Raw genomic sequence first — 11538 nt, 5'->3', positions numbered from 1 at the left:
GAACGCCTGCAAGGGGCAGAGGAAGAAACCAGAGAATACTGAAGAGCTGGTCGGAGCAGTGTAACCTTTACCACGGGAGCGCTAGTAACAGCACGCGCGCCTTTCTGCCTTGGCTCCCCAGCTGTCAAAAGGGTTTAACGACCCTTGTCTGGGTCTCGTGCATGTATGTCTTTAAGGACTTAGCACAGGGATGATCTCTGTAGGTGAGTCCATGTCAAATGGAACGTGGCACTGGTTTCCTCAGCGCTACCGCAATACGAATCGTAATTGGTATTTCTGAAGGGTAACTGAGTCTTCACCTGGGATTTTTAGCTACATACGAGATCTGAAGAAACTCTTGGAGAAAGACTGATCCTGGTGGAAGTGCAAGCTACTTCTCCACTGCGTTTGACATCATGAGGTGCTCGGGCGGCGGCCCGTCACTCACACCTGCAAGGCTTTCGGGAAAGAAGGAAAAAAGCCAGCCAGGCTCTGCAGCCTTTTAGGGAAAGAAAGCGTTAGCCTGACACGTGATTGTCGTTGGTTCCCGGGCATTCTCTGAGAGTTGCTCCCCGAGGGGGGATGTTGCCCCCCGAGGGGGGATACTGCCCCCGGCCACCTCCACTCCCACTCGCCAGCACTCACCTGCCAACACAACTTCTGAGCTGCAGATGAGCACAACGGGGCTCCGTTGCCTCAAGTTTGGGCACAGGCAGGGCAAACCCTTCCTGAACCGCTCAAGTTTTATTAGAGAAAGTTCAGGAGAAGGGGAGGGAGTGGAGGAAAACACTCCATGGTTGTGGAGTGGCAGCTGCTGCTGCTGCTTCACTTCCTTCACGGAGCTCACGGGTGTGCTGCACTTCTTGGCAACTCGCTCAGGCACGTTCCAGGGTCTGTCTCAAATTTAACGGCATTAAAATAGAAGGTTAAGAAGTGAAGCGGTCGTGCCGATCGTTTACACCTTTACCGGTAGCAGCACCTTGCATTTCTCAAAAGGAACCTTTCCTGCTTTTGCCCCCAACTGGGCAGCAATTTGACCCCAGTCCACTCCGACGAACACCTTCGCTGTGGAAGTGGCACTCAAACTCACAAGTTCGTGACGGTGACGCTTTCTTTTGACTTTCCTAAGGCGCAGGTTTGCAGCGCTTCTCGGAAGGAGATGGGAACACTGCAGTTACTGACGGCCTCCTCAGCCTCGAGATGCAGAAGGATGGAGGCCGAGACAGTCAGGGAAGGCCAGGGCCTTGTCCGCTCTCAGAAACCCTCCCCACTTTGCTCTGCACACCAGTCCCGTGCGGAACACGTGCAGCCGCGTCTCTGGCTGGCCCCGACAGCTCGCCCGTCCATCCCCTTGCCAGGAACTAGCGCCCCGCCGGCTACAGCTCAGCCCAAAGCCAAACCAACATAAAATCGCTCCTACGGCGACACCGTCCCACCACCAACCTCGTCTCTGGAAACCGCCACCTGATCTCCCCCTGTTTTGCTGATTAGGGGTATCAATTAAACTCAGACACCAGAATGAAAAGCGCAGGCATCTTTTACTAGAAATAACTAAATAATGTAACAGAATAATACAGAAAACATACAGTAAGAAAACACAGAATAGTGCACTCAAACAAACAGGAAAATACAGGGTAATGCATCAAATCATTACTACCCGAGAGAGAGGGAATAGCGATTAAGAAAGACCCATCACCACTTGCACCCGTTCCCATCATCCAGACCCGCAGGCGCTGGGCAGCCCCGGTTACAGCGAGGATTTGGAGAGCCTTTCCCGGCAAGTGGGAAGTCCTACGCGGTGCGTCCACCCGTAGGTGAGGCTTCCAAAGTCGCTGTGAGCGGGTCCAGCCTTATATACCCAAAAATCAGCAAGCCAGAATAGCTGGCACCTTTGATTTGAGCGGAAATATCTGGTTTCAATCTCACATTAGATTCCCCCAGAGCCTGGCCAGGGCTCAGGGGAGAAGCTAAGCGAGTTCCTCGGCTTATCTAATTCTAATTGCATTAGGCGCAAGGTCTCGCATCAGGCCACAGCGACAGACAACGGTCTCCATGACCCTGTTGTTTTATCCACACACAAAGAAAGATAAATATACATTCAAGATAGCTACGTCTTCCATACGTATCTCGCTAATGATTACATACTGAGTTAGCAGCTTCGGCTCAGGGCCTGCTGCTCAGGCTTCAACACTTCCACTTTTTACATCAGAACCGTGCAGGCGCTGAAAGAGAAGCATTCAGAACAGGGGAAACCACCTCCAAATCCCTGCTCCCGACTGCTCTTCCCCCGGCATGCCACACAGCCTCAAAGGACACTTCAGGTGGCTGCAGAGCCCTCCCTCTCCCCACAGCTGTTGCGGCCACAACAAACTAAAAAAAGGAGTTTCCTGACAACTTCAGGGAGTCGAGTCAACTTCAGGTGGATTTGGAGCAGTTTCTAAAACTCTGGGGAACTGCCAAGAACCAAGTACCTGCTTGAAAGGCACAGAAAACATCCCCAAAGGGGCAGGGATGCTTGAGGAATTCTTTCTCTCGCTTCTTCGGCAGCTCGCTGCCGCTCATCCCCCCGCTCGCTCTTACCTTTGCAGGTCCTTCTGCACGCGAAGGTCATCTCTTCCTTGTTCACCACCAGCTGCTGCAACGGCAGAAGGACACCGGTCGGGTCTGAGAGGGACACCGGCCCCCGGACACAGCTCGCCACAGCACCACCCGAATCCCAGAGGCCCTCCCACCCGCAACCCCGTATAACCTAACACCACCACTCCCCCCCCCCCCCCCCCCCAAAAAAAAAAACCCTCACAGATCGGCTTTTCTCACCCGATCGACGCTCCGGGGCTGCCACGCGTGCAGTGCCGGCCGGCGCTGGAGCTGGGCTCGGAGTTGGGAACTCTGGACAAAGGGGAGCTGGGCACACAAAAGCGGCGGCCAAGGAAGCTGCGCCCCTCCTTACGGGGGGCTCGAGCCGCTGCCGGCACTGCAGAGTGCCCGGGCCTGCAGGTCACTCATTGGCCAGCCCCGGACTTACAGGGCAGCCTCTGCTGGCTGCCTACAGCAGCCCGCCCAGCCCTGATTACAGGGCGGCCGAGCGGCTCCTGGGGACAGAGGGCTCCACGGCTCGTGGCACTCGCCCCGAGTACGGGGCGGGCACGCTGGCAGGTCGCCAGCCAGGACAGGCGGCCACCCAGGCAGAGACCCGGGCCCTGAACACAGGCGGGTCGCACGCTGGCCGCGCTACAGCCACGGGGCTTCGCTCTCTCCTTCGAAAGGAGGGGCAAGGAGGGGCAAGCCGGGACTCGCCCTCCGCTCGCGGGCTCAGAGGGGACCGACCCCCTGTTGCTGCACAGAGCCCTTCTTTCCCTCCCGGGAAGTTTAAGCTAAGTACGCTGCAGTGATTTCAACAGGGGCCTAAACGAGAAGCTCATTCGCTCGCTCACTCACACCCACAGACACACACACACAGACACAGGCAGGCACACACAGACACACACACACACACAGACAGGGACAAACAAAACTTCCCGCAAGAGAGAGCGAGCTCTGTGCAGCCAGTGTCTGGGGAGCCATCCCTTCCCACGAGCAGGAGAGCAGAGCCCCAGACCTGCCCCCCAGGACGCACGCAGGCCACAGCGACTCAACGTGCCGCGGGGCTTCACGGGGTGGCCAAAGGACAAATGCCGTGACACGCCCCGACTCCAGGGGGTCACGCTGGCCAGGCCGCCAGCAGCCAGAAAGCCGCCGGGGCCGGGGAAACGGCCCTCCCCTGCTTACAGGGCGGGCGTGGGGTCCGGAGAGCCCCATTTCCCCCTCGGCGCGGAGACAGCGCCGCTCACTCTCCTGACAGGGCCGCCCTTCTCTCCGGGCAGCCAAACCGTGGGGCAAGGTGGCAAAAGACCAGAGACCCGAGCCCTGCTTACAGGGAGGTCACCCAGCGCAGCGCCGGCCAGGGCACCAGAAGTGCCGGCAACGGTCTCGTGCGACCGCAGCCCCGGTAACAGGGAGGTCCCCTTTGTCCAGAGCTTCCTTCTCTCGCCCCACTCCTCTCTTCAGCCCGCCGCTCCTCACGATGCCTCGCCTTTCTTCTCCAGGAGCTGCTGCTTGGAAGGGGGGCACAGTCAGGCGCCAGCTCCCCCACCCGGAGGATGGAGCAGAGGCCCCAGCCCTGCTTCCAGGGCGCTGGCCCAGCTCAAAGCACTGCCAGGCCTGCCCGGGCCGGACCTGGGCCCGGCTCGCAGGCACCGTTGCCTCCCAGCCTCCTGCCTTTCCCCGTGCCTCTCTTCCTCCCAAGCTGCTCCTGGGGCTGACAGCACACAGAAAGAGGGCTAGGGCAGGGCACGCCCAGCCCTGCACGTCTCAGCCCCACGCCTCTGAAAGGCCGGGGCCAGGGACGCCGGCCTGCTCACAGGGGAGGGTCCCTCGTCCCTCCCAGCACCTCCCCTTAAGCACAGGGGATGCTCACGGCCTTCCTTACTTACAGGGGGTTCTCCCTTGGCTCGGCCCGCTCAACGAGCCCCGTGCACTTCAAGGCTCCCATCTACGCCCGAGTTATGGGCTGGCCGTCCTGACTGCAGCTCACCACCACGGTGGGCTTTAGGAGCCCCGCTTCCCGCCTCGGCTGCGGAGACGGTGCTGCTCCCCCCCCTCAGACGCTTGCCACCTGCCCGGGCAGCCGAACCATGGGGCAACGTGGCAAAAGGCCGGCAAAAAAACAAAGACCCGAGCCCCGCTTACAGGGAGATCACCCGGCACAAAGCCGGCCAGGGCACAAAGCCGGCCAGGGCACAAAGCCGGCCAGGGCACCAAAGGTCCTGGTGACACCCTTGCACGACCAGAGCCCAGTGACAGGGTGGTCCTGTTGCCCAGAGCGCCCTTCTTTTGCCCCCACTTGTTGCCCAGACTTCCTCCGCTCCTCCCCCCGCTCTCTCTTGCCTTTGAAGGTCTTTCCGCACGCAATGTTTGGCTCTTCCTTCTTCTCCGCCAGCTCCTGTAATGGCAGAAGGACGCCGGTCGGGTCTGAGAGGGACACCGGCCCCCGGACAGAGCTCGCCACAGCACCACCCGAATCCCAGAGGCCCTCCCACCCGCAACCCCGTATAACCTAACACCACCACTCCCCCCCCCCCCAAAAAAAAAACCCTCACAGATCGGCTTTTCTCACCCGATCGACGCTCCGGGGCTGCCACGCGTGCAGTGCCGGCCGGCGCTGGAGCTGGGCTCGGAGTTGGGAACTCTGGACAAAGGGGAGCTGGGCACACAAAAGCGGCGGCCAAGGAAGCTGCGCCCCTCCTTACGGGGGGCTCGAGCCGCTGCCGGCACTGCAGAGTGCCCGGGCCTGCAGGTCACTCATTGGCCAGCCCCGGACTTACAGGGCAGCCTCTGCTGGCTGCCTACAGCAGCCCGCCCAGCCCTGATTACAGGGCGGCCGAGCGGCTCCTGGGGACAGAGGGCTCCACGGCTCGTGGCACTCGCCCCGAGTACGGGGCGGGCACGCTGGCAGGTCGCCAGCCAGGACAGGCGGCCACCCAGGCAGAGACCCGGGCCCTGAACACAGGCGGGTCGCACGCTGGCCGCGCTACGGCCACGGGGCTTCGCTCTCTCCTTCGAAAGGAGGGGCAAGGAGGGGCAAGCCGGGACTCGCCCTCCGCTCGCGGGCTCAGAGGGGACCGACCCCCTGTTGCTGCACAGAGCCCTTCTTTCCCTCCCGGGAAGTTTAAGCTAAGTACGCTGCAGTGATTTCAACAGGGGCCTAAACGAGAAGCTCATTCGCTCGCTCACTCACACCCACAGACACACACACAGACACAGGCAGGCACACACAGACACACACACACACACACACAGGGACAAACAAAACTTCCCGCAAGAGAGAGCGAGCTCTGTGCAGCCAGTGTCTGGGGAGCCATCCCTTCCCACGAGCAGGAGAGCAGAGCCCCAGACCTGCCCCCCAGGACGCACGCAGGCCACAGCGACTCAACGTGCCGCGGGGCTTCACGGGGTGGCCAAAGGACAAATGCCGTGACACGCCCCGACTCCAGGGGGTCACGCTGGCCAGGCCGCCAGCAGCCAGAAAGCCGCCGGGGCCGGGGAAACGGCCCTCCCCTGCTTACAGGGCGGGCGTGGGGTCCGGAGAGCCCCATTTCCCCCTCGGCGCGGAGACAGCGCCGCTCACTCTCCTGACAGGGCCGCCCTTCTCTCCGGGCAGCCAAACCGTGGGGCAAGGTGGCAAAAGACCAGAGACCCGAGCCCTGCTTACAGGGAGGTCACCCAGCGCAGCGCCGGCCAGGGCACCAGAAGTGCCGGCAACGGTCTCGTGCGACCGCAGCCCCGGTAACAGGGAGGTCCCCTTTGTCCAGAGCTTCCTTCTCTCGCCCCACTCCTCTCTTCAGCCCGCCGCTCCTCACGATGCCTCGCCTTTCTTCTCCAGGAGCTGCTGCTTGGAAGGGGGGCACAGTCAGGCGCCAGCTCCCCCACCCGGAGGATGGAGCAGAGGCCCCAGCCCTGCTTCCAGGGCGCTGGCCCAGCTCAAAGCACTGCCAGGCCTGCCCGGGCCGGACCTGGGCCCGGCTCGCAGGCACCGTTGCCTCCCAGCCTCCTGCCTTTCCCCGTGCCTCTCTTCCTCCCAAGCTGCTCCTGGGGCTGACAGCACACAGAAAGAGGGCTAGGGCAGGGCACGCCCAGCCCTGCACGTCTCAGCCCCACGCCTCTGAAAGGCCGGGGCCAGGGACGCCGGCCTGCTCACAGGGGAGGGTCCCTCGTCCCTCCCAGCACCTCCCCTTAAGCACAGGGGATGCTCACGGCCTTCCTTACTTACAGGGGGTTCTCCCTTGGCTCGGCCCGCTCAACGAGCCCCGTGCACTTCAAGGCTCCCATCTACGCCCGAGTTATGGGCTGGCCGTCCTGACTGCAGCTCACCACCACGGTGGGCTTTAGGAGCCCCGCTTCCCGCCTCGGCTGCGGAGACGGTGCTGCTCACCCCCCTCAGACGCTTGCCACCTGCCCGGGCAGCCGAACCATGGGGCAACGTGGCAAAAGGCCGGCAAAAAAACAAAGACCCGAGCCCCGCTTACAGGGAGATCACCCGGCACAAAGCCGGCCAGGGCACAAAGCCGGCCAGGGCACAAAGCCGGCCAGGGCACCAAAGGTCCTGGTGACACCCTTGCACGACCAGAGCCCAGTGACAGGGTGGTCCTGTTGCCCAGAGCGCCCTTCTTTTGCCTCCACTTGTTGCCCAGACTTCCTCCGCTCCTCCCCCCGCTCTCTCTTGCCTTTGAAGGTCTTTCCGCACGCAATGTTTGGCTCTTCCTTCTTCTCCGCCAGCTCCTGTAATGGCAGAAGGACGCCGGTCGGGTCTGAGAGGGACACCGGCCCCCGGACAGAGCTCGCCACAGCACCACCCGAATCCCAGAGGCCCTCCCACCCGCAACCCCGTATAACCTAACACCACCACTCCCCCCCCCCCCAAAAAAAAAACCCTCACAGATCGGCTTTTCTCACCCGATCGACGCTCCGGGGCTGCCACGCGTGCAGTGCCGGCCGGCGCTGGAGCTGGGCTCGGAGTTGGGAACTCTGGACAAAGGGGAGCTGGGCACACAAAAGCGGCGGCCAAGGAAGCTGCGCCCCTCCTTACGGGGGGCTCGAGCCGCTGCCGGCACTGCAGAGTGCCCGGGCCTGCAGGTCACTCATTGGCCAGCCCCGGACTTACAGGGCAGCCTCTGCTGGCTGCCTACAGCAGCCCGCCCAGCCCTGATTACAGGGCGGCCGAGCGGCTCCTGGGGACAGAGGGCTCCACGGCTCGTGGCACTCGCCCCGAGTACGGGGCGGGCACGCTGGCAGGTCGCCAGCCAGGACAGGCGGCCACCCAGGCAGAGACCCGGGCCCTGAACACAGGCGGGTCGCACGCTGGCCGCGCTACAGCCACGGGGCTTCGCTCTCTCCTTCGAAAGGAGGGGCAAGGAGGGGCAAGCCGGGACTCGCCCTCCGCTCGCGGGCTCAGAGGGGACCGACCCCCTGTTGCTGCACAGAGCCCTTCTTTCCCTCCCGGGAAGTTTAAGCTAAGTACGCTGCAGTGATTTCAACAGGGGCCTAAACGAGAAGCTCATTCGCTCGCTCACTCACACCCACAGACACACACACAGACACAGGCAGGCACACACAGACACACACACACACACACACAGGGACAAACAAAACTTCCCGCAAGAGAGAGCGAGCTCTGTGCAGCCAGTGTCTGGGGAGCCATCCCTTCCCACGAGCAGGAGAGCAGAGCCCCAGACCTGCCCCCCAGGACGCACGCAGGCCACAGCGACTCAACGTGCCGCGGGGCTTCACGGGGTGGCCAAAGGACAAATGCCGTGACACGCCCCGACTCCAGGGGGTCACGCTGGCCAGGCCGCCAGCAGCCAGAAAGCCGCCGGGGCCGGGGAAACGGCCCTCCCCTGCTTACAGGGCGGGCGTGGGGTCCGGAGAGCCCCATTTCCCCCTCGGCGCGGAGACAGCGCCGCTCACTCTCCTGACAGGGCCGCCCTTCTCTCCAGGCAGCCAAACCGTGGGGCAAGGTGGCAAAAGACCAGAGACCCGAGCCCTGCTTACAGGGAGGTCACCCAGCGCAGCGCCGGCCAGGGCACCAGAAGTGCCGGCAACGGTCTCGTGCGACCGCAGCCCCGGTAACAGGGAGGTCCCCTTTGTCCAGAGCTTCCTTCTCTCGCCCCACTCCTCTCTTCAGCCCGCCGCTCCTCACGATGCCTCGCCTTTCTTCTCCAGGAGCTGCTGCTTGGAAGGGGGGCACAGTCAGGCGCCAGCTCCCCCACCCGGAGGATGGAGCAGAGGCCCCAGCCCTGCTTCCAGGGCGCTGGCCCAGCTCAAAGCACTGCCAGGCCTGCCCGGGCCGGACCTGGGCCCGGCTCGCAGGCACCGTTGCCTCCCAGCCTCCTGCCTTTCCCCGTGCCTCTCTTCCTCCCAAGCTGCTCCTGGGGCTGACAGCACACAGAAAGAGGGCTAGGGCAGGGCACGCCCAGCCCTGCACGTCTCAGCCCCACGCCTCTGAAAGGCCGGGGCCAGGGACGCCGGCCTGCTCACAGGGGAGGGTCCCTCGTCCCTCCCAGCACCTCCCCTTAAGCACAGGGGATGCTCACGGCCTTCCTTACTTACAGGGGGTTCTCCCTTGGCTCGGCCCGCTCAACGAGCCCCGTGCACTTCAAGGCTCCCATCTACGCCCGAGTTATGGGCTGGCCGTCCTGACTGCAGCTCACCACCACGGTGGGCTTTAGGAGCCCCGCTTCCCGCCTCGGCTGCGGAGACGGTGCTGCTCACCCCCCTCAGACGCTTGCCACCTGCCCGGGCAGCCGAACCATGGGGCAACGTGGCAAAAGGCCGGCAAAAAAACAAAGACCCGAGCCCCGCTTACAGGGAGATCACCCGGCACAAAGCCGGCCAGGGCACAAAGCCGGCCAGGGCACCAAAGGTCCTGGTGACACCCTTGCACGACCAGAGCCCAGTGACAGGGTGGTCCTGTTGCCCAGAGCGCCCTTCTTTTGCCTCCACTTGTTGCCCAGACTTCCTCCGCTCCTCCCCCCGCTCTCTCTTGCCTTTGAAGGTCTTTCCGCACGCAATGTTTGGCTCTTCCTTCTTCTCCGCCAGCTCCTGTAATGGCAGAAGGACGCCGGTCGGGTCTGAGAGGGACACCGGCCCCCGGACAGAGCTCGCCACAGCACCACCCGAATCCCAGAGGCCCTCCCACCCGCAACCCCGTATAACCTAACACCACCACTCCCCCCCCCCCCAAAAAAAAAACCCTCACAGATCGGCTTTTCTCACCCGATCGACGCTCCGGGGCTGCCACGCGTGCAGTGCCGGCCGGCGCTGGAGCTGGGCTCGGAGTTGGGAACTCTGGACAAAGGGGAGCTGGGCACACAAAAGCGGCGGCCAAGGAAGCTGCGCCCCTCCTTACGGGGGGCTCGAGCCGCTGCCGGCACTGCAGAGTGCCCGGGCCTGCAGGTCACTCATTGGCCAGCCCCGGACTTACAGGGCAGCCTCTGCTGGCTGCCTACAGCAGCCCGCCCAGCCCTGATTACAGGGCGGCCGAGCGGCTCCTGGGGACAGAGGGCTCCACGGCTCGTGGCACTCGCCCCGAGTACGGGGCGGGCACGCTGGCAGGTCGCCAGCCAGGACAGGCGGCCACCCAGGCAGAGACCCGGGCCCTGAACACAGGCGGGTCGCACGCTGGCCGCGCTACAGCCACGGGGCTTCGCTCTCTCCTTCGAAAGGAGGGGCAAGGAGGGGCAAGCCGGGACTCGCCCTCCGCTCGCGGGCTCAGAGGGGACCGACCCCCTGTTGCTGCACAGAGCCCTTCTTTCCCTCCCGGGAAGTTTAAGCTAAGTACGCTGCAGTGATTTCAACAGGGGCCTAAACGAGAAGCTCATTCGCTCGCTCACTCACACCCACAGACACACACACAGACACAGGCAGGCACACACAGACACACACACACACACACACACAGGGACAAACAAAACTTCCCGCAAGAGAGAGCGAGCTCTGTGCAGCCAGTGTCTGGGGAGCCATCCCTTCCCACGAGCAGGAGAGCAGAGCCCCAGACCTGCCCCCCAGGACGCACGCAGGCCACAGCGACTCAACGTGCCGCGGGGCTTCACGGGGTGGCCAAGGGACAAATGCCGTGACACGCCCCGACTCCAGGGGGTCACGCTGGCCAGGCCGCCAGCAGCCAGAAAGCCGCCGGGGCCGGGGAAACGGCCCTCCCCTGCTTACAGGGCGGGCGTGGGGTCCGGAGAGCCCCATTTCCCCCTCGGCGCGGAGACAGCGCCGCTCACTCTCCTGACAGGGCCGCCCTTCTCTCCGGGCAGCCAAACCGTGGGGCAAGGTGGCAAAAGACCAGAGACCCGAGCCCTGCTTACAGGGAGGTCACCCAGCGCAGCGCCGGCCAGGGCACCAGAAGTGCCGGCAACGGTCTCGTGCGACCGCAGCCCCGGTAACAGGGAGGTCCCCTTTGTCCAGAGCTTCCTTCTCTCGCCCCACTCCTCTCTTCAGCCCGCCGCTCCTCACGATGCCTCGCCTTTCTTCTCCAGGAGCTGCTGCTTGGAAGGGGGGGTACGGTCAGATGCCAGCTTCCCCACAGGGAGGACAGAGGGAAGGCGGCCCTCCTCGCCCATACCCCAACACCACCCCCACCCCCACCCCCCCCCCCGAGAAAACCTCACAGATCAGCTTGTCTCACCCAGTTGGTGCTTCAATGATCCCTGCAGGGACGACTGCGACGGCCACTCATCTGCTCCGGGCTCCTGGCTGCATCCAGCGGGGCCTTGGACCCTCCTCAGCCCCTGCGGCAACGCTGCTCGCCCCCCCAAGCGGGTCCAGTCCACCCCCCGCCCGCCCCGCGGCGACGGTGCTCCCCCCACTCCCACCTCAGACGGCGATGTCGCTGCTCCCCCGTCCCGGACTGCGGCCCCCCCCCGCGTCGGACGGCGACGGCGCTCTTCCCCCAACCCCTCCCCTCCTCCGGCGGCGACGGCGCTCCCCCCCTCCCCCCCCGGCGGCGGCGCTCCACCC

General features: G+C 63.9%; 3 long non-coding RNA genes across 5 annotated transcripts; all 3 read right to left on the bottom strand.

Moving 5' to 3' along the window:
• Positions 1-1498: 1498 nt before the first annotated feature.
• Positions 1499-3471, bottom strand: LOC141952702 (uncharacterized). Of its 3 annotated transcripts, none has more exons than XR_012631698.1 (3): positions 2797-3471; positions 2560-2614; positions 1499-2453 (listed from the first exon to the last, which is right to left on the bottom strand). It is a non-coding gene; the product is annotated as an uncharacterized LOC141952702 (long non-coding RNA). The 3 variants fall into 3 exon arrangements; XR_012631697.1 differs by having other exon boundaries at positions 1499-2450; positions 2560-2611; XR_012631696.1 differs by having other exon boundaries at positions 1499-2450; positions 2797-3470.
• Positions 3472-3484: 13 nt separating this feature from the next.
• LOC141952708 (uncharacterized) lies at positions 3485-8314 on the bottom strand. The gene is made up of 5 exons (XR_012631701.1): positions 7471-8314; positions 7242-7296; positions 5135-6406; positions 4906-4960; positions 3485-4070 (listed from the first exon to the last, which is right to left on the bottom strand). It is a non-coding gene; the product is annotated as an uncharacterized LOC141952708 (long non-coding RNA).
• Positions 8315-8316: 2 nt separating this feature from the next.
• LOC141952711 (uncharacterized) lies at positions 8317-11059 on the bottom strand. The gene is made up of 3 exons (XR_012631708.1): positions 9790-11059; positions 9561-9615; positions 8317-8742 (listed from the first exon to the last, which is right to left on the bottom strand). It is a non-coding gene; the product is annotated as an uncharacterized LOC141952711 (long non-coding RNA).
• Between the last annotated feature and the right edge of the window lie 479 nt (positions 11060-11538).

Source organism: Strix uralensis, chromosome 1, assembly GCF_047716275.1.
Source record: "Strix uralensis isolate ZFMK-TIS-50842 chromosome 1, bStrUra1, whole genome shotgun sequence".
NCBI classification, from domain to species: domain Eukaryota; kingdom Metazoa; phylum Chordata; class Aves; order Strigiformes; family Strigidae; genus Strix; species Strix uralensis.
Note: the sequence above shows the minus strand (reverse complement) of the source record. Positions and strands in the feature narration are given on the sequence as shown.